Here is a 27,599-nt window from a genome sequence, read left to right on the forward strand (position 1 = left end):
GTAAATACATTCCAGGGGCCATGGGGGCACCCAGGGAGCTGGCTGAAGCAGAGGGAGGATGAGCTGCTGGGTCCCAGGGAAGGCTGGATATTTGATGAATAACTAGGGGGCACATATGAGCCAGAATTTGTCATCCACCTGACTTGCTCCTTAAACATCCAATCTCATATGGTTTAACTGTGTCCCTACCCAAATCTCATCTTGAATTGTAATTCCCATAATCCACATGTGTTGTGGGAGGGACCAGGTGGAAATAATTGAATCATGGGGACGGTTTTCCCCCATCCTGTTCTCTTGATAGTGAGTTAGTTCTCATAGATCTGATGGTTTTATAAGGGTTTTTCTCCCCCTTTTTGCCCAGCACTTCTTCTTGCTGCCACCATGTGAAGAAGAATGTGTTTTCTTCACCTTCCACCGTGATTATAAGTTTCCTGAGGCCTCCCCAGCCCTGTGGAACTGTGAGTCAATTAAATCTCTTTCCTTTATAAATTACCCAGTCTCGGGTATGTCCTTATAGCAGCGGGAGAATGGACTAATAAACAGTCCCATCTGCCCAGACATAACCCTGGCACCCCTTTTATGAGGGGCCTGCAGAAGTCATGTGGTGTCACAAAAGAGCAGGTTCACTGGGTCAAGGAAATGGGTTTCACTGTTTGCCACTTTCTAGGTGTATGGCTTTGATCCAATAATCGAATCCCTGTTAGTTTCCTCAGCTGTACATCAGGATAACAATGTCTACCTCACAGAATTCATGTGGAGATTACATGAGACAAGTCAGGAAAAACACCAAGCTTAATAAATGGTGCAGAGTAGACATTCAATCAATATTTGTTGAATAAGTGAATGCATTTATATATATATATATATATTTCACTGTATATATTTACTCACTAGCTCTGGAGGGGGTTCATCTAGCTAGTTCTGCTTGGAAGACAAGAATTTTTCATCAGTTTTCGCTGAAACATTCCAATTTAGGAAACTGGGTCAAGCCATATCACTGAGCATTAATTATAAGTTGTGATTCCAGCAACCTGTAGAAAGATGAGAAAATGGTCCGGTACCTTCAGTTTTTCACAGCAACAAATGTACCTTTGACAGTTCCATGATCACCACCCCTTCCAATTGCTTGGGCCTTCATTGCTTACAGAGAGCTGCTCACACCCATGATCACATGTAACTCACCCTCAAGGATGATCGCATTATTCCATTTTGTAGATGAGAAAATTAAGGCTCCAAGAGGTGAAAGAACTTGCTTAGATCATGCCTGGTGGTTGGTGGCAGAGAAGCTGGAATCTCTGGGATGTGCCTAAATTGATTATCGCTACAGCATGTGCTTGGTTACTTTGTTAAAGGCATAAAGGATGAATTCAAGGAGGATTCTGCCTGGTGTTACCTGCCTCTGGCTCCCCTGAACCCCTCAGGTAGAGGTTCTGAGGGTCCCATCTATATATTACAGCCTATCCCTGTTCCAGAGCCAATTTGGAAGGAGACAGAGGAGAGAAGCAGCCTCAATCCTATAGACTTATGGGGCCACAGGAACTATTTCCATAATATCATTGCATCCTGGGACCTGATAGCCCAGCCAGGATGCTGTCATCTACTTGGAAGCCATGGAGATGTGGCCAGGGAACTTGGGTCAAGTCCAGCTCAGGGATGGTGGTGTTTATCTGGAGTGACAAGATGTTACACAGGTGAGGAAAAAAACCTACTATTGATTTTTTTGTGAAGAGACGAAGACTGAGTTGTTGTGGCCGTGTTGGTGACCTTGAGCAGCAGTTGGCTTCTCCATGTAGAACCCAGGAGTAGGAGACTCAGAATCGAATCTCTTCTCCCTCCCCGCTCCTGTTTTCAGCTTTGTGAGAAACCTTATCAACAAACACAATGGCCAGCAATGTTACCAACAAGACAAATCCTCGCTCCATGAACTCCTGTGTGTTCATTGGGAATCTCAACACTCTTGTGGTCAGGAAATCTGATGTGGAGGCAATCTTTTCGAAGTATGGCAAAATTGTGGGCTGTGCTGTTCATAAGGGCTTTGCCTTTGTTCAATATTTTAGTGAGAGAAATGCCCGGGCTGCTGGAGCAGGAGAGGATGGTAGAATGATTGCTGGCCAGGTTTTAGATATTAACCTGGCTGCAGAGCCAAAAGTGAACCGTGGAAAAGCAGGCGTGAAACGATCTGCAGTGGAGATGTATAGCTCCTCTTTTCACTTGGGCTATGACTATCAAGGTGATTATGATGACACGATGTACAGTTACTCAGCACGTGTGCCTCCTCCTCCTCCTATTGGTTGGGCTGTAGTGCTCTCAAAACGTCAGCGTGTATCAGGCAACACCTCATGAAGGGGCAAAAGTGGCCTCAATTCTAAGAGTGGACAGCAGGGATCTTCCAAGTCTGGAAAGTTGAAAGGAGATGACCTTCAGGCCATTATGAAGGAGTTGACCCAGATAAAACAAAAAGTGGATTCTCTCCTGGAAAACCTGGAAAAAATTGAAAAGGAACAGAGCAAACACGCAGTAGAGATGAGGAATGATAAGTCAGAAGAGGAGCAGAGCAGCAGCTCCGTGAAAAAGATGAGGCTAATGTGAAGATGGAGTCTGAGGGGGTGCAGATGACTGTGCTGAGAAGGGGGACCTACTGGATGATGATGATAATGAGGATGGGGGGATGACCAGCTGGAGTTGATCAAGGATGATGAAAAAGAGGCTGAGGAAGGAGAGGATGACAGAGACAGCACCAATGGCATGGATGACTCTTAAGCACGTAGTGGGGTTTAGAAATCTTATTCCATTATTTCTGTACCTAGGCACTTGTCTAAGATCAAATTTTTCACCAGAGCCTCTCACCTAGTATCTTTGGCACATGCTCACTGTCCTTCCCATCCTTGTCCTTCCCATGTTTATTAATTCATATTGCCCTGCGCCTAGTCCCATTTTCACTTCCTTTGGCACTCTTAGTAGTTTTGTTAAGTCTTACCTTGTAATATTTGCTTTTAATTTTGTTACCTCTTTATGACTTAATAAAAAGGATGTATGGTTTTTATCAACTGTCTCCAAAATAATCTCTTGTTATGCAGGGAGGACAGTTCTTTTCATTCATACATAAGTTCAGTAGTTGCTTCCCTGACTGCAAAGACAATCTTATTTAGTTGAGTAGCTCCTGAAAGCAGCTTTGATTAGAAGTATGTGTGTTACACCCCCACATTAGTGTGCTGTGTGGGGCAGTTCAACACAAATGTAACAATGTATTTTTGTGAATGAGAGTTGGCATGTCAAATGCATCCTCTAGAAAAATAATGAGTGTTATAGACTTAAGATTTGTTTTCTAAAGTTGATACTGTGTGTTATTTTTGTGAACAGCTTGATGTTTGGGAACGTTTTTTCCTCAAAATAAACAGGTCCTTATTAAACCAGGAATTTGGAGGAAAAAAAAAACCCCTGTTTTTTAAATTTTTGTATTTTATTATTGTTTACTTCAAACTCTTTGTTTTACAGAGTCCTCCACAAAAACCCCAGAATGTACTAGATATATTTTTCTTGAAGTCATAATCATTATGCATACCAACGTAACACTACTCAAATTCTATTTCATTGAGATGCATGTTGCATTGAGGAGTCAAATAACTTGACAGAGAGTGGAGATTGTTTTTCAGAATGGCTTTTACATCCTAATGAAAGTTTGGGAAGTATATCCTCTCTGCCTTTTCATCAGTGCTTTGTGGTCCAGCTGGCACCCTTTTTGAAGTTTTTGTTGTGTGCTAAATTGTTTTGTCCTTAAATAGGAGAGGCTGAAAAACATTAAGATTTCAGGAAAATTGCAACAGCTGGAAAATGGAACCCCTGCTTTCTTCTATTTTGTCCTTTTAATTACTATTTATAGCCCCAGTTACCTTCTGAATTCTGAAGTGTTACCTCAATGTTACTGAAAACAAGAAAATTCTTATTTCCTGATATTCCATAGTCTGCCTTCCCAGGTGATTGAGAACATAATGTTACACATTTATTTTACCCTAAATAATCTTTTACTCATATTAGCTAATCTTTGTGTTTTCTCTCAACTTTATTAATTGCAGTGATTGCATTTCTAGCATCCAGTCTTCTTAAGATGAATACATTAAATAGCTACCAGTGTTGTGATACCTCATCCTTGAAAGGCCTAGTTCATTTGTGTTTTATACTTCAGTTTTTCCAGCACAGCAGAAAATGGCATTTATAATTTTTGTGCACACAAACCTTGGATTCCCCTATAGAGTTTCTATTGTTTCATAGCATGCAGCACTGGTATTTTTTCATCCTACCGCGTTACAGGCAAAACTCATGTCTTATTTATAAGGATTTTATAGATCATTTTATATAACAGGTGACAAAAGCAGAATAGAAAGAAGAGGCTGAACTATGGACTACCCTTGGAGCCCAGATACATGATATCAAGGCACTTTCTTTTGTATGTTAATTGGTTAATAATACTACCCACTTGATGTTTTCTGATCTGATGTGATCTCATGTTACACAAACTTTTAGTAAGTAACCTGTGACTAGAAAATAAACTGGATACTTAGGAAAAACAAACAACAAACAAACAAAAAACCCTACTATTTATTCAGTGCCTCCTATGTGCTGTCCCTGCATTATCCCTAATCCGCATGGCATCTTGCGATACTATTACTATTATTCCCTTTGTATTGATGATGGAACAGAAGATTGGAGAGTGACATCTTACACAGCATCTCAAAGCTGGCAGTGGTCCAACCGTTCAAATCCAGGTCTGTGTACTATGATCCCATACTTTTCTCATCAAGGGGACTAAGGGGCTCCTGTAACAAGGCTAACTCTAGTGTCCTCTTCCTGGGGAGAGCTCAGTCACAGGCTTTGATCACTACTGCTACTGAGAAGGTAGGAATTAAGCACAATGCTCTGTTTGGATCCAGTAATTGAATTATACTCAACTATCGGATTCCCACAGAGTGTCTGTGCAGATGGAACAGGGCCTTCCTCCCTGACCCTGTGCATGTGCAGGAGGAGAGGCCTGACAGGGGGAACCAGGCTGGAGTCTGGAGCACCAGTAGCTGTAAAGACCACCTGGGGACTCTGCATAAGACTCAGCACCTGCTGCCTCTGGGGCCGGGGATTATGGTCTTCTTCTTCCCTAAAGGCTGCCACACTTACCTGGCTCACTCCTTTCTCTTCCTCCCTGGGGGAAGGGAGGGTCTGATAAAATTGATGAGATTGAAAAAAGAGCCTGAAGTTGGACCCATCAGCCCCTCCCAAGTGCTTTCCCCTTTGGCCTTCATGCATGTGAGCACAAGTTTTCCTCCTGTCCTCTCCCTCTCTGATGCTGTGCCCTGTTAGGGACAAGCCTGTAGTTTTGGGTGGGTAAACCCAACTCAGGGAAATGTACTGAGGAACCCGATTGCAGCTGCAGATCCAAGGTGCCTTTGCCAGTTTAGCTTTACCTGCTATGAGGAAGACTCTTTGGTGACTGCTTTGTCATATTGCTTGGAGCCCGTTGGGGAAAGAGGATGGATTGATTTCCATCTCAGTGGTTGCCCTGAAACGCTAATGTGGGGAATATGGGTGAGGAGAGAAGTAACCAGAGGGGGCATACCAGCATGCCTTCACGATGTAGTTGTTTCTGCTGTCCCAGAAACTACTGAGATGTTGTTTCTCAACAGGATGGACACTCCTGAGATACTTTGCTACTTGCTCCCCTGCTCTCCAAGCCCTCAATGTTTATAGATCCCAGGGCACCTGGCACACCTGGATTGAGGCCCCAACCTACCTCTCTAGGCTCCTCTCCCCCATGCTCTGACCTGCCTAGTCCGCTCTTGCACAACACCCTGAATGCCCCACTCAATTCCAACATCTGTGGCACCCTTCTGCTGGCAATGCTGAGGGTTAAATTGGAGAACCTGGCAAGAGCCTTAGAGGCCGTGATGCTCAACTCTCCATCCAGAGAAGGGGCTATCTGGAGTTGGCTTTCTTGTCTTGCTTCTTGGAGCAACCACTCCTGGGACTTCGTATTTCTGGTTCTTCTAAAACATTTCTTTAGATTAGAAATCTGCCTCCTTGCTACTTATGTCTGGTGCAGGTGCTGTCTGTGCCACCTCCACATATCCAGGCAGCCCTCCCCAGGCACTTGGTCCCTCTCTGGTCCCCTGTGCCATAGTAATTAGATGGTGTTTCATCATCTAGTGACATGAAACAAGTGTTGCTAACTTTTTCCTTCCCTCTCTTGACACCTGCCTTATCTTCTCAAGCAGTTCAGAACTCCTTGAGGCTGGGGCTTTGCTCCAGCCATCTCTTTACTCCTCCCACTTAGCACAGACGAGGTTTCAAGAAAGCCTACACAATTGTCTGGGCCCAACATCTTGTCCATCTCCCAACATTTCAACATGGAACTGAAGGGGTGGGTTGTGAAAATGGCCCCATTTGCTCATTGCCCACTGAGTATCCATGGGTCAACCTGGACTTTAAGTTGCTCACCACCTAAAGGAGGAAACTGACATGCAAGCAGAAAATCAAAATACAGTGCAACCTCGCTAGAAAGGAGGCCTATAGAGAATGCTGCAGGAACATAGGAACAAACAATCAGCAGACCAGTGCTAGGGTGAGCTGGGCCCAGAAAAGCTGAGCCTGGAAGGAGGGGCAGGAGTAGCTCATCAACATGGCATACGAACCAGTAGCAGCAGGGAGCAGGCTGGAGAGCTCAGGCTTCCCATTCACCAAGTGCCTCAAAGGTGGCCTTTTATCTCCAATTGTTAGACAGCCACAGAGATACATGGACGGTTTTGAAAGAAGGTCATCCTCATATGACTATAAACTACTGTTCCATACTTAGGGTGACCAGCTTGGCCTCATTCACTCAGAACTTTTCTGATTTTAGCACCAAAGTCCCTTCAATCCCAAGCAGATCAGGGTGGAGGGTCACTTAGACCTAAGTCTGGAATGGTAGTATAAATTATTATATGCTATAAATCCTTTAATTATCTTCAGACCAGCATAATTAAATTGTATCATAATATTTTTGTGCCAATGGCATTAGTGGGTCAGTTGCAAACATTTAAAATTTTTGCCCCCACCGCCCAGCCTTTTTTTTTTTTGAGACAGGATCTCTCTCTGTCGCCCAGGCTGGAGTGCAGTGGCACGATCTCAGCTCACTGCAACCTCCACCTCCCAAGTTCAAGTGATTCTTGTGCCTCAGCCTCCCAGGTAGCTGGGACTATAGTTGTGCACCACCACGCCTGGCTAATTTTTGTATTTTTAGTAGAGACAGGATTTCACCATGTTGGTCAGGCTGGTCTCGAACTCCTGGCTTCAAGTGATCCACTCACCTTGGCCTCCAAAAGTGCTGGGATTATAGGCATGAGCCACTGTGCCTGGCCCCTGCTACCATTTTTGAAAACTTGTATGAGGATTTCTTTATATTTTAAAAGTACTGAATGCTTCAGTCTTTGACAGGCTCTGGCTATGGGCAGAGGATGAGGTGAGAGATGGCAGGGTGTATTTGGGGGCCTGCAAATAGTGGGAATATCAAGGCCCAGGGGACATGCCTTTGGGCAGGAAGGGTTGTGGAGGGGACCCTGAAGGGGTGGGCGTGGTCACAGGGCCCCATGGACCAGGCCAATGATTCCATCTCATAGCCTTAGGAAGCCAAAAAAGATGTCATGCAGAAAAATGTCATGGTGGGACCAGAAATTCCATGTGGATGCAATTTTGGAGAACTGATTAGGGTAGGGGGTGTAGAGGCCAAGATCAGAGGCAGGGAACCATTATGAGGGCCGCTGTATCATGCAGGTACGGTTCTATAGATATGGAAAGAAAGTCACCTTTAGTAGGTGAAAATAGACAGGATTTGGTGATTGATTCATTGGTTGAGGAGGTGACTCACTTGGGCTCTGGGTGGTGAGGCATTTTCAACCACCAAGACAGGAATTTAATCAGGAAAACAGCTTCAGAGGGAGATGCTGCAATTGATTTTGGATGTGTTGTTTGGGCCCTGGGACCACTGCAGATTTAAATGTCTGGAACTTAGGAGAGAAACATGGGCTGGAGATAAATATTTGGGTGTCATCCACCTTCCAAGTCCAAGGCAATTGAAATGGACAAGCAACAAATGGAGGATAGGAATGAAAATGTTAAGAGGCTTCAGCCCAAGGAGTGAGGGGAGGGTTGACGGTTGAACTGGCCTGACTAGGTTAGTGGCTTTTGCTAGTGTCTTCAAGGTACATGTGCAACGTCCTGAACCGTCTGGAAACTCTGTCCTTTCTTGCATGACCTAGATAATATGACACTAATAATACCCATTGACTTCTCAGGATTGTGAATGCACAGGGCTCATTATGCAAATAACCTGTTCTGTGGCACAGACAGGGCAGGCAGATCATTCCCACATTCCTGTCCTCTCCCAGTATTCTGGAATTGTCTGCAGCTGCCAACTCATAGCCCTTGTCTTCCTGCAGGTATATGAAAGCTTGTATGTGAGCATCTCTTTAAAGCAATGATCTTAATGATCAGAATTGTCTTAAAACCATTCTGGGTGTGAGGATGTTCAATCAAGGTCAATTTCTACATTCAGATAGAAAAAGCTGGTAAGAAGAGCAATATCACTGGGACTCAGGAGACTTAGGACCAAGCTCCCTTTGAATTCCTGTAAAATGAGGGTGTTGAGCTAGCTGAGCCATCAAGACCCAGTTCAGACATGCTGAGTATGTGATTCTAGTCAACAAAAACAGATCATGGCTAGCCAGTGCATGAAGCAGAAATATTAAAATGTATTTCAAAACAGGGAGTTAAAATGGTAATTTTACCATCTTATTTATTCACTCAATAAATAAGTATGGAATACTCACTAAAGATCAGACATGCTGCTGGCTATGGGTAGAGCACTGGGGAGCAAACACTGGTCCCTCTTAAGAGTCCAGTGGGAGGAACCCACTGAAGCAGCAGCTACAGGTGTAAGAGAGGCCAAGGGAGAGGGAAGCCAGCAAGGAGGCAGCTGCGCTAGTCCTGGCTCCCTAAACTTGCTCACAACCTTCCTGCAGGCTGGGCCTAGCCCATCTCTACTTCCATAAGAAAATCTATAATCCCAGCTATTTGGGAGGCTGAGGCAGGCAAATCGCTTGAGGTCAGGAGTTTGAGACCAGCCTGGCCAACAGGGCGAAACCCCGTCTCTACTAAAAATACAAAAGGTAGCTGGGCATGGTGGCGGGCACCTGTAATACCAGCTAGGGTTGGGAGGCTGAGGCAGGAGAATCACTTGGACCCAGGAAGTGGAGGCTGCAGTGAGCCGAGATCGCGTAGCTGCACTCCAGCCTGGGCGAAATAGCAAGACTCCATCTCAGAAAAAAAAAAAAAAAAGGAAATCTGCAATCTGCACCCACCCGCCCTGTAAGGAGGACTCTACCCTGGGATGGAATGCGGCAGACAGCCGAGTGTCATCATTCCAGACCGCCGAGTGTCAGTGCACATTGACTCCTCATCTTGTGACTGAACTATTTTTAACTGACTGTCGCCATGGCAGCGTGAGAACCACTGGGAAATATGTGGCCTTTCTGACAGCATTCAAGATGCTGGCTGCCCTCTTATCTCACTTATCTGCACCAGGGCCAAAATAATCTGTATTAAATCCCCACCTTCTATTGACAGAGATGGAGTTAGGACTTCTCTATGTGCTTTCTCATCTGCAAAGTAGGAAAGTAGGGCTTTTAATTAAAACACACACACACACACACACACACACAGAAAACACAAAAACAACTCCTTTTGTGAGTCTGCTGTGGGGGTCCAAACTAAGTTATTAAGGAACAGGAAAGTATTCTGCATGTCCCAACATTAGTTTCTGTTATCAATGTCTTAGCTTACACGGCGACATCAATCCCACACCCCACCTCTGCCCTTCTCCACCTCCAGTCTGTTTCCTATTAGCATTCCTTGGATGTCTACAAAGTCTGAAGACATAGACAATATCATTTACTTTTTTACAGATTGCTGATGTTCTTGATGGTATTACCCGCATGTGCCCATGTTTCCAGGAACCCCCAAGCACTAGCACTGGCTGCCCCTAGGAGGTGGGTGCTGACACATGTACAGGAGCTCTCTCAGATTTCTTACCACATGGCTGTTATGTCCTGCATCCCTGCCTTGCCTTTACATCCTTTAGGGTGGGGACTGTGTGTCTTTTCACCTTTGTACCCCAGCATCTGGTACCGGATCCTGAGGATAGATAGACACTTAGTTAATATTTGTTGAATGAAGGAGGAATGAATACAAGGCCAATGGCGAGTGTAAGCCAATGAGGCTATCTCAGAGGGTTGGAAAGAGTGAGGCTTCATGAGTGAGGATGGTCTTGAGTCAAGGTATGGGTGGCTGGAAAAGGAAGTGATGCTTCTAGAGCACCTCTGATTTAATCCTCACATTCGTTGTCCCTGCTTCATGGAAGGGGATGCTGAGGCACAGAGTGGATGAGCAAGGGCCCCTACAGCAGCTGGTTGGTGAGTGGCTGGGATGAGATGCACATGCCTTGAGGGCTGGCTTGGAAGCATTGGTTCTTTCCTCTCTGCTAGGCCCTCTGGGAAGAGGAACAGAGTCTGGGGTGTGTTTCCATTGAAGAAGTGGCCTGGTGAATATAGCCTTGAGGGCAGGAACCCTCCCTGCTCACAGTACCACAAGTTGGCCTGGAAATCCCTGGCATGGGTGCAAAATCGTGGGTGTGTGTGCAGGGATTTGAATCTTTCAAGGGGAGATATGTACCACATTACAACATCTGCCAGATTCTTTAAAGAATCCTTGGGCCTAGGGATGCTCCCTCACTGTATGGGTGGGACCTCATGGGAAACCTACTAGAGGCCAGAGCAGAACAAGGGATAGAAAGGAGCGATGTGAATGTGCCCTGGCTCTCGCGTCCATCCACACAGCCACCCTGTGTTCAGGACATCCCTGCCCTGTGCCTCCAGTTTTTGCTTTTCCCATCTCCCTCACCATCTCACCTCACCTCACTGAACTTTCTTTCCTTCAGACCTGGAACTCAACCCTCCTCCTTTGGGTCACGGTCCCCATCCTGTGGTGCATGTGTCTGTGTGGATTGGTTTCTTCTACTCTCAGAAGACAAGCAAAATTTTCTTGTTTTCAATTTTTTTTTTGGTGTGGAATTATTCTCTTAGATGCTTTCATTAAGAAAAAAAGTATTTGAGCACCAGCAGAAGCTTACAGAATTCTGTAGCTGTAAGTAGCTCATACCAAACTTCACAGCTTAAAAAAATAATGGCCGCTGAGGTGATAGATGGGAAATGCAGGAAGCACTGCCTGGACATGGACTCTCTCCCACGGTGGTTCAAAGAGAATGCAGCAGACAGAGGAGGAAGTACGGCAGGGTGTCTGCCACCAGGGAGAAGTTGTACCTGTCTTAGTAGGTAGTGATGTCTTCCTGAGGAAAAGCTGCTGCCAAGGGGAGGGAATGGGGTCTCCTGAGATGGAGTCAGTGGAATGGCTGCTTGCATGGGTGTCATGGAGAACCTGTTCACCTGGAAGCCTGACCATGGGGCCTGAGCCTTGCAGAGGGGCCTGGGGAGGCCTTTGACCTGGTCTTGGTTCTTCAGAGAGCCAGGAAAGCACACCTTCAACCATGGGAAGGAGCAGGTTCAGAGGGAATGCAGCTTAATGATTTCTTCCTGGGGAGGGCATGGGGACCAGTCTTACTGGAGAGGCTAAGATCCTGTGTGATGGTCCCCTCAGACCAGAGGAGTTTTGCTGGAGACAGGAGACAGCAATCCTCAGGGAAAATGCTCCCAGCTTTTGCAGATGCTAAGCAGTAGGGCCAACTTGCAGGAAAACCAAAGAGACATCCTGTTGGTCCTGTCTGTGCTGCTGAAAGACACTGGCTCATCCCTTCAGATTTTGACCTCCCTTCCCTGCAAGCTTTCACAAAAGAACAGACTTGAACAAAGGGGTCTGGTCCCTGCCTTCATCCTAGTCTCCTCCCCAGGCTTGTTTTTAAAAATAACTTCTCTTTTTCTTCTACAACAGTAATTTACCCTTTATAGGAAATACAGAAATATAGAAAAGTGCAAAGAAAGTGAAAACCAGCTATAATCCAATTACCCAGAAATAACCACTCTTCATAATTTGGCATCTAGTCTTTTCTCCATGAACATTAATGTGTATTACACATGTACATATATGTATGTCTACATGTACTTATTTACACGTATTTATAGAAATGCATGATTAAGCAATGACTACTTTTAGAGAAAAGGCATAGTATCCTGGTTGAGAACTCAGGCTCAGGAGCCAGACTGCCTGGGCTCTAATCCTGGCTCTGTTATTTCCTGCTGACGTGGTCTTGATCTTTAACCTATGTGTGCCTCAGTTTCCTTATCCATAAATAGCCAAATTGGCTGGTGCAAAATAGTATCTCATTGTTGCCTGAATTTGCAGTTCTTTATTGGTCATTTGTGTTTCTTGTAATCTGCTTCTTCTACCTCTCCATCCTTTGATAATTCACCATCTTTGTTGTCTCATCAACTTCTCTGTATGTATTGGCTTCCTTCTACCAATCAATAAGACTGATTACAATGTTGGTTTTAAACCTACTCAGATCTCTCCTATTTAAAAAATTAAGCAAAACTCCTTGCTGAATGTGGGGAGTTCCTCTCTTTGTTAAACTTTCCAAGAGTAGTCTATACCTATCATTTACACTTCCTCATCTGCCCTTCTCAACCTTAGGCTGGTTGCTCCCCATTTGAAACTGCTTGGGACAAGGTTACCAATGGCTCCCTGTTGCCAACTCCACTAGGTGCCTATTAGTTTTCATTCTCACCTGACCGCTTGCAGTTGGCACTAACTTCTACTCCCTCCTTCCCTGAGCACACACTCTCCTTCTTCCTGGTATCCCTCTCCCTACTCTTTCCATTCCTTCCTGGTCTCTTTCATACATTTCTTTCCCTGAGAGTGCTTTTTCTCAGTCTTGTCTCCTGGTTCCTTCTGTTTGCTGAGACCCTAGCTGAAGTCACCCACATCCATATCTCCATTGCCTTGTCAATGTGGACAGTCCCCAGGTCTCCGTCTTTCATTGGGACCACTCTTCTGAGCTCCAGACCGATACACCCAACTGGACACCTCCATTAAGACAACCTGCAGAGCCATCAAATCAGTGTGTCTCAAACTGAGTTCAGTGCCTTCCATACAGACCCACCCCTCTTTTTGGTCTCTATCTTTGGAAAGGGTCAGAATCACATCTTTATTAAGGTGTCAGTGATGACTCTGTCAAAAGGAATCAAGGCAGTAGTTACGTTAACGGTTGAATTTTTGGAATAAGAAGATGGGGGCAGGGGTGTGGAGGGGCAGCTGGGCCTTCCTAATATCACAGAAGTCACAGATGCTGCTCTGCTTCATGTTCTTCTCCTGAACAAGGCAGACCCTGTGCTTGACAGACAACAAACACTTAAAATTACTAAATGAATGAAAACTCATGAGGCCAAGAATAATTGCTTTGCACAAAATTCTTTAGCTGGAAGGGCTCTCAAAGATCATCTAGTCCAACTGTGGCCCACGTAAGGGTTTGTGCTTCTTAGCACATTTCTCGTGGTGCAGAGAAAAGACCCCAGACCTCCCCACTTCCCAAACAGTGTCATTTTTCCTGGGGCCCTAGATGTGGCCATCAGGGACATCCCTGCCATTACCTGAGAGGCATGGGCCCAGGTGGGGGCTTTGACCTGACATTGCTTTCTTTTCACCACCCATGTCCCCCACCTTAGACGTCCTTAGAAAAGAGTGGGGTTCCGTATTTTTTGCAGAGAATTTTCTTAACTCTGACTGGGTTCCCAGGCCCTGAAGTCACATGCGGATATAGTTATTAACATCCTATGAAGGAAATGCTCTCTCTGGAAAAGTTATTTATTACAGAAAATTCAAAACATACCAAGAAGAGAGAGAAGAGTGCAAGGAATCCCGTGCATTCATTACTCAAATTCCATTCAATCCCATCAGATCTGTCCCATTCTCTCCACCACATTTTTTGTTTGGTTTTGTTTCATTTCATTTCTAGATAATTTTAAAGCAATATTTGTCAGATTCTTTGGTCTCAAAACTCCTTTACACTTTTAAAAAATATTGAGGACCCCAAACAGCTTTTGTCAGTTAAATTTTTTATATTTACATTAGATATTAAAACAAAGAAACTTTAAAATGTTTACTTATTAATTCATTTAAAAATAATAGTAATACTTATTACATGTTAATATAAATGACATATTTTAAGTGAAAAAATTATATTTTGCAAAACAAACAATAACTAGAAAGAAGAGTGGCATTATTTTACATTTTTACAAATCTCTTTTATGTCTGGCTTAATGGAAGATAACTGGATTCTCTATAGAGAAAATCTTTTTTTTTTTTTTTTTTGAGACAGAGACTTGCTCTGTCCCCAAGGACAGAGTACAGTGGTGCGATGTTGGCTCACTGCAACCTCTGCCTTTCAGGTTCAATCGATTCTCCTGCCTCAGCCTCCCAAGTAACTGGGATTACAGACGCCCACCACCACACGCCCAGCTACTTTTTGTATTTTTTGAAGAGATAGGGTTTTGCCATGTTGGCCAGGCTGGTCTCAAACTCCTGACCTGAAGTGATCCACCCACCTCTGCCTCCCAAAGTGGTGGGATTACAGGCATGAGCCACTGCGCCTGGCCAGAAGCTGGATTCTTGTGTCTGCTTCTACATTCAATCGGTTACAATTTGTTGTTTGATTGAAATGTGTGAAGAAAATTTGGCCCCATGTACAGCCATAAATGGAAAATGAAGGCACCTTTTAATAGTGCTTGATGAGTACTTCCCATTTTGTGACATGAAATACTTAACAGATGTATTCTGAAAGGTCAAGATTTAACAAAATTAATAATTTCTATTGCTTCATGTAGTACCTTTTTTTTCTTTTTTTTTTTGAGACAAAGTTTTGCTCTTGTTGCCGAGGCTGGAGTGCAGTGGCATGATCTCGGCTCACTGCAACCTCCACCTCCCAGGTTCAAGCAATTCTCCTCCCTCAGTCTCCCGAATAGCTGGGATTACAGGCCTGAGCCACCACACCCAGCTAATTTTTTGTATTTTTAGTAGAGACGGGGTTTCACTATGTTGGCCAGGCTGGTCTCCAACTCCTGACCTCAGATGATCCACCTGCCTTGGCCTCCCAAAGTGCTAGGATTACAGGCATGAGCCACTGCTCCTAGCCCAGTACCTTCTTAAGTTAAATTAACCTTTTTAATTTTTATCTTTTTTTTTCTTTGAATAGGTAGCTATAAAGAATACAGTGACTGAGGCCAGGTGCGGTGGCTTGGGCCTGTAATCCCAGCACTTTGGGAGGCAGAGGCTGGTGGATCATGAGGTCAAGAGTTCGAGACCAGCATGGCCAAGATGGTGAAACCCCATCTCTACCAAAAAAATACAAAAATTAGCAGGCATGGTGGCGGGCACCTGTAATCTCAGCTACTCGGGAGGCTAAGGCAGGAGAATCACTGGAACCCAGGAGGCAGAGGTTGCAGTGAGCCAAGATTGTGTCACTGCATCTAGCCTGGGCGACAAAGCAAGACTCTGTCTCAAAAAAAACAAACAAACAAAAAAAGAATACAGTGACTGCTAGAACTGTTCTATACCGCTGCCTTGATTCCTGCTGGAGCATTGTCAGTTTTATTCATTATCGCTTTTGCATCATCAGTGCAAATGTCAAGGCAGTGAAAAAGGTAAGGGACATCGTAATATCGTTATTAAAATAGTTTTGATTCTGAAGATCCCTGAAATAATCTTGGGGATTCCCTCAGATATCTATGGCCTGCCCTTTGAAAAGTGCTGTTTTTAAGCAAATCCCAGCCATCACATCACTCACCTATAAATAATTAATATGCCTCTCTAACAAGAGCTTACAAAACGTAACCACTCTGCTAATATCACTTTGAACACAATTAATAACATGTTCTTTATATCATCTAATAACACAGCCTGTGTTTCCCCATACTGCCTCAAATTTTTTTTTATGGTTGCTTTGTTTGAATTAGAATCCAAATTATGTCCACACATTGCATTTTTTAATATCTCTAAGAAATCTATTTCAGTGCCCCCTCTTCTCCCCATTTTCATTCCATTTACTGTATTTGTTGGAGAAAGTGGATCATTTGTGCTATACCATTTCCAGTATTTTAGGTTTGGCTGATTTCATCCTTGTGGTATTATTTAATGTGTTTTTTGGTCTCCCATATATATGGGAGTTAGATCTGGAGGAGGGCTTCTCAACGCCACACTGTTGATATTTTGGGGATAATTGTTTGTCGTGGGGGCTGCCCTGTGCACAGAGGGATGTTTAGCAGCATCCCTGGCCTCCAGACACTGGATGTCAGTAGCACATTCCTGGCTGCGAGTTCTAACAGCCTAAAATGTCACCAGGCATTGCCAAATGTCTGGGAGGCAAAATCGCCTCCAGTTGGCTGAGAACCACTGCTCTAGAAACTCCATTAGATTCTGGCTCAGATTTCATTTTGGCAGGAACAAGTCATAGGTTGTGCTGAGTATTTCTTATGACATTGACCTAATGTCTGATTGCCCCAACTTTCATATGTTAAAATTGATCCCTGAGTTCAAGTGTTGTCAGATGAACTCATCAACTTTAAAGATCTCTTACAACCCTTCTGAAAGTTTTAGCATCCATTGATGATTGTAGCCTGGATCCATTATATCATTAGGGGTGGCAAAGTGGTGATTTTTTTTTTATTTAAATAATTTGCTTCTGTCTTAATTAGCCGGTCTACTTCTCTAAAGAATAACTTTCCCTGATCAACTACTTGATTACTTCAAAATCAGAACAAAGTAGGATAAGTACTTGGTTCTTTTTCTTTGTTTACTAATTCTCAGAAAAATAAGTTTGTGCCCCGTTCATTCTTCCATTATTTTTTCTTTCTACTTTGAAATAATTTCAGACTTACAGAAAAACTATAGGAATAGTTCAAAAAGCTTTTCCCCGCTGAACCATCTTAGAGTGAGTTGCTGACATGATGCCCTTTCATTCCTCCATACTTTAGCGTGTATCTGCTATGCACAAGGACCATAGTGTGTATCTGCTATGAACAGCCATTGCCTGACACCCTGCACTGAGTAGCTACCACTGCCACCATCCCCCTCCACCCCCAAACACCCTCCTCACCGTGTTTAGCCTCAATTCCCATGTCAGGCTTGCTGTACTGCTTCTTCTGCTATGCATGGGTGTTTTAGCATCTATTTCACCGGACATGCATACTCCAAATAGTGAGTTTCAAAGTCAGTTGAAATACTCCTCTTATAGTTGTATAACAAACTTGATATATAGTTTGTTTCAGTTTGTTTCCAGTTTAGGAAATTGGAAATTTGCTTTATTTTGTATTTTTAATTACATGAAACATTTTCTTGTTTCCAAATTCAAAACTAAAACCAAGAGAAGTCTAGCTTTTAGAATTCAGAGGAATCTTGCTTCCTTCCATGTTTCTTCCATTCTGTTTCTTCTCTCTCCCTATAGATAAATAATTTTTATTATTTTTTGGTTTATACTTCAATTGTTTGCTCACTCAGTACACTGTTCTATGCCTTGTTTAATTTTTTTAAACTTGGTATTATAGCCTGCAGATGACTCCATAGCTGAACTTCTACAGAAGTCTTCCTCAATCATTTTTGCTTAATAGCTTCACTGAGGCATAATTTATATATCATAAAATTTATCCATTGCAAGTGTATAATTCAATGATTTTAGTAGATGTATAGAGTTATGCAATCACCACCACCGTCTAGTTTCAGAACATTTCCATCACTCCAAAAAGTCCCCTTGTGTCCATTTGCAGTCAATCCCCACTCCCAAATCAGCCCCAGGCAACCACTGATCTGCTTTCTGTCTCTAGACATTTGCTTTTTCTAAACATTTCAGGCAGTCATATGGTATTTTGTGGCTGGTTTCTCTCACTTACCACGTCCGCTAAGCTTCATTCATGTTGTCGCATGTAATCGTACTTTGTCAATTTTAATTGCCTAATTATACTCCATTGTATGACAATACCACATTTTGTTTATCTGTTATTTGTTAACCAGTTGATGGCTATTTGGATTACTTTCAGTCTTTGATTATTATGAATAATGCTCCTATCAACATCCATACATATGTCATTTTTTTTTTGACAGTTTCGCTCTGTCACTCAGGCTGGAGTACAGCAGTGTGATCATGGCTTACTATAATTTCCAACTCCTGGGCTCAAGTGATCCTCCCACCTCATCCTCTCAAGTAGCTGGGACTACAGGTGCACGCTATCATGCCTGGCCATTTTTTTTTTAAGTTTTTATAGAGATGAGGTCTCACCATGTTGCCCAGGCTGGTCTCAAACTCTTGGGCTCAAGCAATCATCCCACCTCAGCCTCCCAAAGTGCTGGGATTACAGGCATGAGCCACTGTGCCTGACCTATATGCCTTTGTATGAACACGTATTTTTATTTCTATTGGATGGATTCTTAGAAATGGAATTTCTGGTCACCCTCATTCATTTTGCCACTGCATAGAACTCTGTTGCATACTGTTTCACTTTTCCTTTAGGCTATTACAAATAGTGCTGCAATGGATAACTTATGCATATGTAATTTATTCCTTTTTTCAGAGTATCAGTTTGACAGATTCTTAGAAATGGGTTTGGTGGGTCAAATGGTAATCACATACACGTTTAGCTAGATATTGCCAAATTCTCTCCGTAGGGGTAACGTAATTCTGTATCTCCACCAGAAATCTATGAAAGTGGTTTTCCACAGTCTTGGCATCAGCATCTATCACACAACTTTTATATTTTCATGAATAGGTAAGAAATGTTATCTCATGACTTTATAATTAGAAATGCTTTCTTTTCTGATTTATACTTTTTTCACTCATTCATTTATCCATCCCATACCACCAAGAGGCAGCACCCCATAGGTTAATCTTATTGCTATTACTATTGTCATAAGTGCCAGGTTCAGTACCAGCTCTCAACAAGGCAGGACACATTCCTGCCATGTTGGACCTTACGTTTCGGTAAGGAAAGACAAATAATACACTTGCTAAGTTAGAACATGTTCACATGGTGGTAAGTACTATGATGAGAACTGAAAGAGGGTGATGGGGTAGATCAGTGGATGACATCCATTCATTTATTTACTCAGCCCGGGCTCTAGACAAAGGATTAGGGTGCTCCTGGGTAAGATGTAGAAAGAGTCTTTGTTAAGATGACCAGAGAAAGTGTGTGGGTTCTAATAGGTCACACAGAGCAGAAGGCACAAGCTGACACTCCTGTACTGGGTCCTGGGAACAGAGAGGAGAAGATGTGGTCTCTGTTCACAGTCCAGTGCGGGAGAAAGACATGGAATTAAGCCACACAGTAAGAAAAATGCCCTCATACTACAGTGAGAGCCTAGGAGAAGGCATTCCAGAGCTTTCCTCGGGTTGATGAGGGGTCAGGGAAGGATGCACAGGGCCTGGGAAGACGAGTCAGGGTAGCTGGCAGCCCCGCAGGGAGAGCAGCTAAGGCTGCCCCTGGGCACAGAGCACTGCCCTCCTGGTGGGACTGTGAAGTAGCGAGGGCCTCTTTGGAACAAGCCTCTTCTTGTCCTATTTTCTGTGTTTACACAGTTCCTGGGACCTGGTGGTTTGTGATCTTAGGCACTTTACTTCTCCTCTCCATAGGTGTATCATGGGCCCCCAAAGATGTCCACATCCTAATCCCTGAAACCTATGAAGATGTAACTTTACACGGCAAAAGGGACTTTGGAGATGTGGTTAAGGATCTTGAGATGGGGAAATTATCTTGGGTTATTGGGGAATAGGACAGGGGCTGATGTAATTCACAGCATCCTTATAAGACAGCAGCAAGAGAGTCGGAGTTAGAGATGCAGAGGTCTGAGTGAGTAGCCAGGAGCCAAAGAATGTGGGTGGCCTGTGGGCGCTGGAAAAGGCCAGGAAAGGGCTTCTCCCATGGGGACTCCAGAAGAATATGGCCCTGCTGTACTGTTGATTTTAGCCCAGTGAGGCCCATTGCTGACTTCTGACCTCTAGAATTATAAGATAATAAATCTGTGTTGTTTTAAGCCACTAAATTTGTGATGATTTGTTATAGCAGTGTATTAGTCTGTTCTTGCACTGCTATAAAGAAATACCTAACACTGGGTATTTTATAAAGAAAAGAGGCTTAATTCGCTCATGGTTCCACAGACTGAACAGGAAGCATGGCTGGGGAGGTCTCAGGAAACTTACAGTCATGGTGGAAGGCATAGTGGAAGCAGGAATGTCTTACATGGCTGGAAAGGAGGAAGAGAAGCGGGGAAGTGCCACACACTTTTAAACAACTAGATCTCCATCACAAGACAGCACTAGGGATATGTCAGCCATTAGAAACCACCCCCATGATCCAATCACCTCCCACCAGGCCCCACCTCCAACGCTGGGGATTACAATTGAACATGAGATTTGGGTGGGGACACAGAGCCAAACCATATCAAGCAGCAATGGGAAATGAATACAATACTTTAGTTTCCTCATCCTTGAAATGGAAATAATAACAGCTCCCATTTCATAGGGTTTCTGTGAGGATTAAAAAGCAAATGCCTGCTGAAGAGCTTAGAAGAGTGCTCTGCTCCATCAAGGTGGATGCTGGTTGTTACTGCTCCCACTCAACCCTAACAGAGGCCCCTGCTCTCGTTTTGTTGCCAACTAAAGTCCCAAGGCCTTCATCTTTCCCTCATCCCCCTCCTCATCCCTTAAATCTGGACAACACAGGTCACAAATAGCCTTCAGGTCAACTGAATCATTGAATTTTATATTTTGCTTATCCCTTGGGTAAAAATGTTCCTTTGTTGATTTAACACTCATTTCTCTGATTACTAATAGAATTAAGCATTGAGTTACATATTTATTGTCCATTTGTATTTCTTCTTTTGTGACTTGTCTACTTATGTCCTTTGTTTATTTTCCTACTAGAGTGTTCATCTTTTTTTAATTCAACCATTTGTCATATAAGTTGGGAATATTTCCCCCAGTACATCATCTGTCATTTCATTTTATTTATGGTGTCTTTAGTTGAAGATCTATCAATCTTGTCTTTTATAGCATCTAACTTTTATTTTATGCTTTAAAAGTTCTTCCTGCTAGCAAGATTACAAAATTTTTTCTAATTTTTTTGGTAACACATTTATGATTTTATTTTACAGTGTAAATTTTAAACCATCTAGCATTTGGTGTCAGAAATGAAGAATTAATTAATTCCCCGAAGTGACTTATGCATGTCTTGAATATCCATTCTATCACCAATGGTTTATGATTACATATTCATCATGCATTGACTTTCTATATATACTTAGTTTTATTATTCATGAGTCTACTTCTTTGCCAGTAAGATATTACTTCTAATTATCTATGTAGCAAATTTCTAGTACAACAAAAATACTGGACCTCTTTCTTTTACATTATCTTCTTTTTCAATATTTTATGTATTTTTCTTAACAAAGCTTGGTGTCTAGTTAAGTTTCAAAAAATTTATTTTTGAGACTTTGTAATTGTGTTAAATTTCTAGATTAATTCTTAGAGTATTGATGTGTTCATAGATTAAGGCTTTTAATCCAAGTACACAATGTGTTCTTTTATTTATTGAAGTCTTTTTAATGCACTTCAAATAGTGATTTGTGATTTGTTGTGGGATAGTAGAGTAATATTTGGTCTTTGTCCTTGGTTCCTGTCATAGAGCTTCTAAAATCTTTGGAATTTCCTGAATGATAAGGGTGATAGAAGCATCTTTTGTTCTAATGAGGTGACTCCTGGTGGGCTTCCAGATACCTTTAGGTTAGGGCTGATCTCCATAAAGAACTAGACTTGATTAGAAGCTTGGAACTTTCAGTGGTCCTCCCCAACCTCCGAGGAGGAGAATAAGCAACTCCTCAATGGCTAATGATTTAATCAACATGCCTATGTCATGAAACCTCCATAAAAACTTCTAAACAATGTAGTTCGGAGAGCTTTGGGTTGGTGAATACATCAAAGTACTGAGAGGGTGGTGCACTCAGAGAGGGCAGGGAAGCTCCTCCCCAACCCCACCCACACCTTGCCCTGTGTAACTCTTCCAGAAATGGCACATGTAACTTATGTGTTGTATAAGTCTGTTCTCACACTGCTAAAAAAGATATACCTGAAACTCAGTAATTTATAAAGAAAAAGAGATTTAGTGGACTCACAGTTCCACATGGCTGGGGAGGCTTCACAATCATGGTGGAAGGTGAAGGAGGAGCAAAGGCACATCTTACATGGCAGCAGGCAAGAGAGCATGTGCAAGGGAACTGTTCTTTATAAAACCATCAGATCTCATGAGACTTATTCACTATCACAAGAACAGCATGGTAAAAACCCACCTGCATGATTCAATTAGCTCTCACTGCATCCCTCCCATGACACATAGGGATTATGGAAGCTACAATTCAAGATGAAATTTGGGTGGGGACATAGCCAAACCATATCACGTGTTTTTCCAAGTTTTGTGAGACATTTTAGCAAATTATTGAACCTGGAGTGGGGGCATAGGGAAGTGGGACTCCTTGACCTTGTAGCCAAGTCAGACAGAAGTGTGGGGACTCTGGGGACCTGATACTTGTGGCTGGCATCTGAAGTGAGAACGGTCTTGTGGGACTGAGCCTTTAAACCTGTGGAGTCTGGTACTAACTCTGGGTAGTTAGTGTCAGAACTGAATTCCATGTTAGACACCCAATTGGTGCTGGAACTGGTTGGTGTCAGGAGGGGAAAAAACCCACAAAAACCTGTCTATTCCTTTTAAAGTTTTTTTCTAACCATTGCTATTGTGAATAGGCTCCTTTTCTCATGCTAATTCTTACTGGTGGTGATATAGGAATTAAAAAGAAATTAGGAAGATAGTAAGGGTATGGGAGTCCTCGGTAAGGTTTTCCTTTTAATGAAAAGCACCCCCAAATCATTTTCTTTTTAAGAAAGAACAGCCTGTAAAATCAAGCTGCAGACATAGACAAGCAAGCTGGAAGCTTGCACAGGTGAATGCCCACAGTTGTGCCAATAGGAAGAAACTACCTGGGAATAGGCATGATCAAAATGGCGGCTCCATCTTCTCTTTTCCTTGCCAACCACTTGTACAGCAAGGAGCAGACAAGATGGCAGTTGACTAAGTAGAAAGCCCATTTGCATAATAAGATTGTGGGGGCGACCAGCCTTCCCCACACACCATGTAAACGTCACACCTGGTCAAACCAATCTGTGGGCCCTATGTAAATCAGACACCGCCTTCTCAAGCCTGCCTATAAAATCTGCTGCAGTCTGTGGCTTTTCCCCCTTTCAGAAGTCTCTCTCTCTCTCGCACGAGATATAGCTGCTCTCCTCTCTCTTTTCTTTTGCCTATTAAACTTTCTGCTCTTTAACCCACTCCATGTGTGTGTTTCTGTGTCGTCTCATTAATCTTCTCGGCATGAGATGATGAACTCCAGGTATTTACCCCAAACAATGATGCCACTTCAGTGGCATATGGAATAAGTACTCATTTTTGTGCATTTATTGTGTAAAATTATTGGTATATCTTTTAGTTGCTTTTCCATGGAGTGTGTTGGGTTTTCAAGGTGGGTAATAACATTATCTGCAAATATTCATAATCTCTAACATTTTAATATTCATGTCTTTCCTTTTTCTTGCCTTGCTCATTCCATCTGAGTTTTCAGATCCAGATTACAGCATCTTGAAGGCAAGTAACTTCGGTGTCTTATGCATGCACTGTCATCTGTCAGGTCATGGGGACCACTGTAGGCAATGTTTCAGAGGCAGTGGGTCTTGTGTTTGGATCCCACTGGGAAGGCCACACCCAGGCTGGCCCAAGGCTACATCAGTCTCTATTACTGTTCAGTGAAGCCATATGTGAAGCCAGGAGACTGCTGTGTCAAATCTAAGAAACCCAAGTAAGAATGGAAACAGGAAAGTAAACAGCAAGGATGGAGACCAGAGGGCTTGTAAACAAGAAAGAATGGATGTGACCAATGGGTAAACAGGTATACGTGAGGTGGGTAAGAACCTGATAATGTGAAAGGTGAGGGTTTCTCTCTTGTATGTGTGCCTGGCCACGCCTGGCTGAGACATCATGACTACACATGGGCCATTTTTGTGCCTGCCTTGACACTACTGTAAATGAAAGAAAGTGTGAGTAAAGGCCTTGGGAAATGAAGGTCAGTTATCAGTTAGGCAGTGTCCAGGGAGCAAAGCAGGAGGCAATGGGGACTGGCCATCAGGTCCTCTTCATTTAGTGTTCCAAGAGCTTCTTTAATTTTAGAGAGTTTGGCTTTGGTGCCTCCATGCTCGACCTGGTCCTGTGAACGTCCCCCGCCTTCACTAAATCTGTAAGAGAAGTTCTTGGGCCCTAGGCTCCTGCTGCAGAGATGGCTCTCCTAATGCCCCAGCCTCGCAGCACCCCCAACTGAGCCTGTTTCCGGAAAAAGGGCCTCATCCGTCACACTGTTGTTGATCTTCTGTCTGACATGTTGCAGCATTTCCCAAAAGGGGTTTTCTAGAAACCCCGCATAGATTCGGTTTTTCTGTTATTTCAAAATAATCTGGGATATAACTTGTTAAGGTTAAAAAGTTAATTCCTGGACCCTACCCAGGATACACAGAATCAGAATATTTAGACACAGAAATGTACATTTTCAGTAAGCTATCCAGGTTATTCTTGTGGGCATTAAGTTTGCAAATCGCTTTTTTTTAAGGCAGTGGTTCTCAAAGTGTGGTCCCTGCATCAGCATCACCTGGGAACTTGTTAGAAATGGAAATTGTTAGGCCTCATCAACCTCCTGAGTTAACAACTCTGGGTTTGAGGCCCAGCATTCTGAGTTTTGAGAAGCCTCCAGGGGATTCCGATGCACATTCAAGTGTGAGAACCACTGGATTAAGGCAAGGGTTCTCAACCCAGTCTGCCCATGAGAATATTGTTAGAAAAGTCCCTAGGACCTTTTAAAAATTGGCAATGCTCAAGAGATTCTGGTTTAATTGATCCAGTGGAGCCTAGGCATTTTTTTGCATATGTGTGTTTTATTTGTTTATGTATTTATTTTATAGACTCTAGTTTTTAGAGAAGTTTTAGGTTCACTGCAAAATTAAGCAGATGGTACAGAGATATCCTGTATACTCCCATGCTTACAAGTGTACAGCCTCCCCGTTATCAACACCCCCTGCCCAGAGGGTAAATTTAAAATGATATTTTAAAAAATAAAATGTATAAATGATAAAGCTGTAGTGACAAATCTTTATCACCCAAGACCACAGTTTACATTAGAGTTCACTCTTGGTGTTGTGCATTCTGTGGGTTTAGACAAATGTAGAGTGACATGCATCTGCTATTATTGTATCATATAGAGTGGTTTTCCGCCCTGAAAATCCTCTGTGCTATGCCTAGTCATCCCTCCCTCCCTACTATTGCCTGAAACCACTGATCTTTTTGAGCCTGAGCGATGATTTTAATGTGCAGCGGGAGATGAAAATGATGGTTTAGGACAGTGGTTCTCAGGGAATGATTTTGTAGCCCAAGGGATGCTTGGCAAAATCTGGAGATATTTTTAGTTATCACAATGGTTGGGGAAGAGGCGGTGGTGGCTGCTACAGGCATCTAGTGGGGAGAAGCCAGGGATGCTGCTAAACATACAGAATAGCCCCCAACAACGAAGAATTACCTACATGGAGATGTCAGTAGTGCCAAAGTTGAGATACCCTTGCCCCGGGGAATAGTCATACTCAAGAATCTCAGCTTCTAGACTTAGTAAAAAAAAGTATATATTTGCTGGTATCCTCTCATTCTCAGAAGCAAAAGACATTACATCTAACTTAATCATCCCTGCCTACATGATAGCATATACAGATATGCTTACACAAAATAACATTTGCATTCATAAAAGGCATCCCCAATATACATGTAAACACACACATGCAGATAAGTGTACATTTGCCCACACATGCATACATGCTGATACTCATATTTACTAAACCACACATACATACACAGCCACACACCCCACCATAACTCACAATCATTAAAACATGCACATATACATACACATGCACACACTGTCTATCCCATTTATTAAATGACAAGCACCCCAGGGCCACCCAACGTTCTCCTGCCTTCTCTGGCCCCATTCTCCCTTCGTCCTACCTGAATGACTGTCTTCAGAGGCCTGGATGTTGGGCTTGACACAGTGGAGGCTCCCCATGCCAAGGTCAAGGCTGCATGTCCATGGGGTGCTGACCAACCAAGCAGTGTGCAAGGGGGCTGTACTGGGCAAGGTGCTTGGGAGCTGCATGAGAGAGCAGTGAGAAGGGACCTCAGGTCCAAGACATGCCAGGAACCTGGGAGGGATGAGGGCAGGGAGAGAAAAAGGAGCCAAACTGATGCTCAGCTAGCTCAGGGGAGGAGAGTGAGAAAGGGAGGACTAGGGAGAGGCTGGGGCTGTGCTGAGGCCCTCGACAGAGCACACTGTCATCTCTGTCTGTATCTGTTGTCTTCTCAGCTGTTAACGGTCCACTTGACGCTATTTTAGACGCTTCCATGTATATCTTTAAAAACTGTACTGAAAAGAGTATTTGTTTTTGGAGACAGGTAGGTTAAGTTTGAATCGTGGGTCTGCTACTTGCTGGCTGTGTAATCATGGGCAAATTTCCCAAACTCTCTTATCCTTCGGTCTCTTATATGAGAAGTGGGCATAGCAATACCTATTCTAAAAGATTTTGTAAGGATTAAGTAGGATGAAATGTATAAATTGCTGATAAATTACCAGGCATGGAATATGCCCCTAGCAGTACTAGATCCTTTCTCTTACCCTCTCTTTAGGTACTTTGCATGTATTAATGCATGTTTATTCCTAGAATAAAAGCCTTTTTATGCTCTGTTGAATTGGAAAACACTTCCAGAAGCAGGATAACTGGGTCAAAGGATATGGTCACTTTGATGATCTTTCATATTTATTGTTAATTCGTTTTCAAATACTATTTCTGGATATTTTTTCCAATGGATGTCTCTCAAAACATGACAAAACTTTATGTGTGAAGACATTATTTATAATTGCAGGGTTATTTATCAACAATTATACAATAGGAGGATACACTGATTTAACACTTTTAGGAATAAGGCAGCGTGGAGGCAAATAATTAATGGTCAAGCCACTTATGAGATCACCTCTTGATAGGTTATTAATCAGACATTGAAATAATAAGAACAACGACTAGGGGGTAAAATCGGAAATGCTATATGACCAAATAAAAAGAGAAAATTTGAAATAGATTCTCAACGATTATTACAGGGCTATAATACACACACATTTGAATACAATTTTAGATAACACTTTAAAGTGAAGCTTGGCAAACTTTTCTGTAAAAGGGCAGAGAGTAAATATTTTAGGCTTTGCAGAGCAGATGGTCTTTGTTAACAACCAGTCAATTCTGCTGCTGTAGTGTGGAAGCAACCATAAAGAGTACATAAATGAATGTGTTTAAATAAAACTTTATTTACAAAAACAGGTTGCAGGCTGGATTTGGCCCTTGGGCCAGT

The 27,599-nt window shown here is 42.9% G+C and overlaps 1 long non-coding RNA gene and 1 pseudogene across 2 annotated transcripts in view; one reads left to right on the plus strand and one right to left on the minus strand.

The window, feature by feature from the left end:
• Positions 1-27,599, minus strand: part of LOC129527162 (uncharacterized) — a 159,015-nt gene that overhangs the window by 113,027 nt on the left and 18,389 nt on the right. The gene's annotated exons all lie outside the window — the stretch shown is intronic.
• LOC101147091 (heterogeneous nuclear ribonucleoproteins C1/C2-like) lies at positions 1,734-3,114 on the plus strand (annotated as a pseudogene).

The sequence above is a fragment of the Gorilla gorilla genome, chromosome 16 (assembly GCF_029281585.2).
Source record: "Gorilla gorilla gorilla isolate KB3781 chromosome 16, NHGRI_mGorGor1-v2.1_pri, whole genome shotgun sequence".
NCBI classification, from domain to species: Eukaryota; Metazoa; Chordata; class Mammalia; order Primates; family Hominidae; genus Gorilla; species Gorilla gorilla.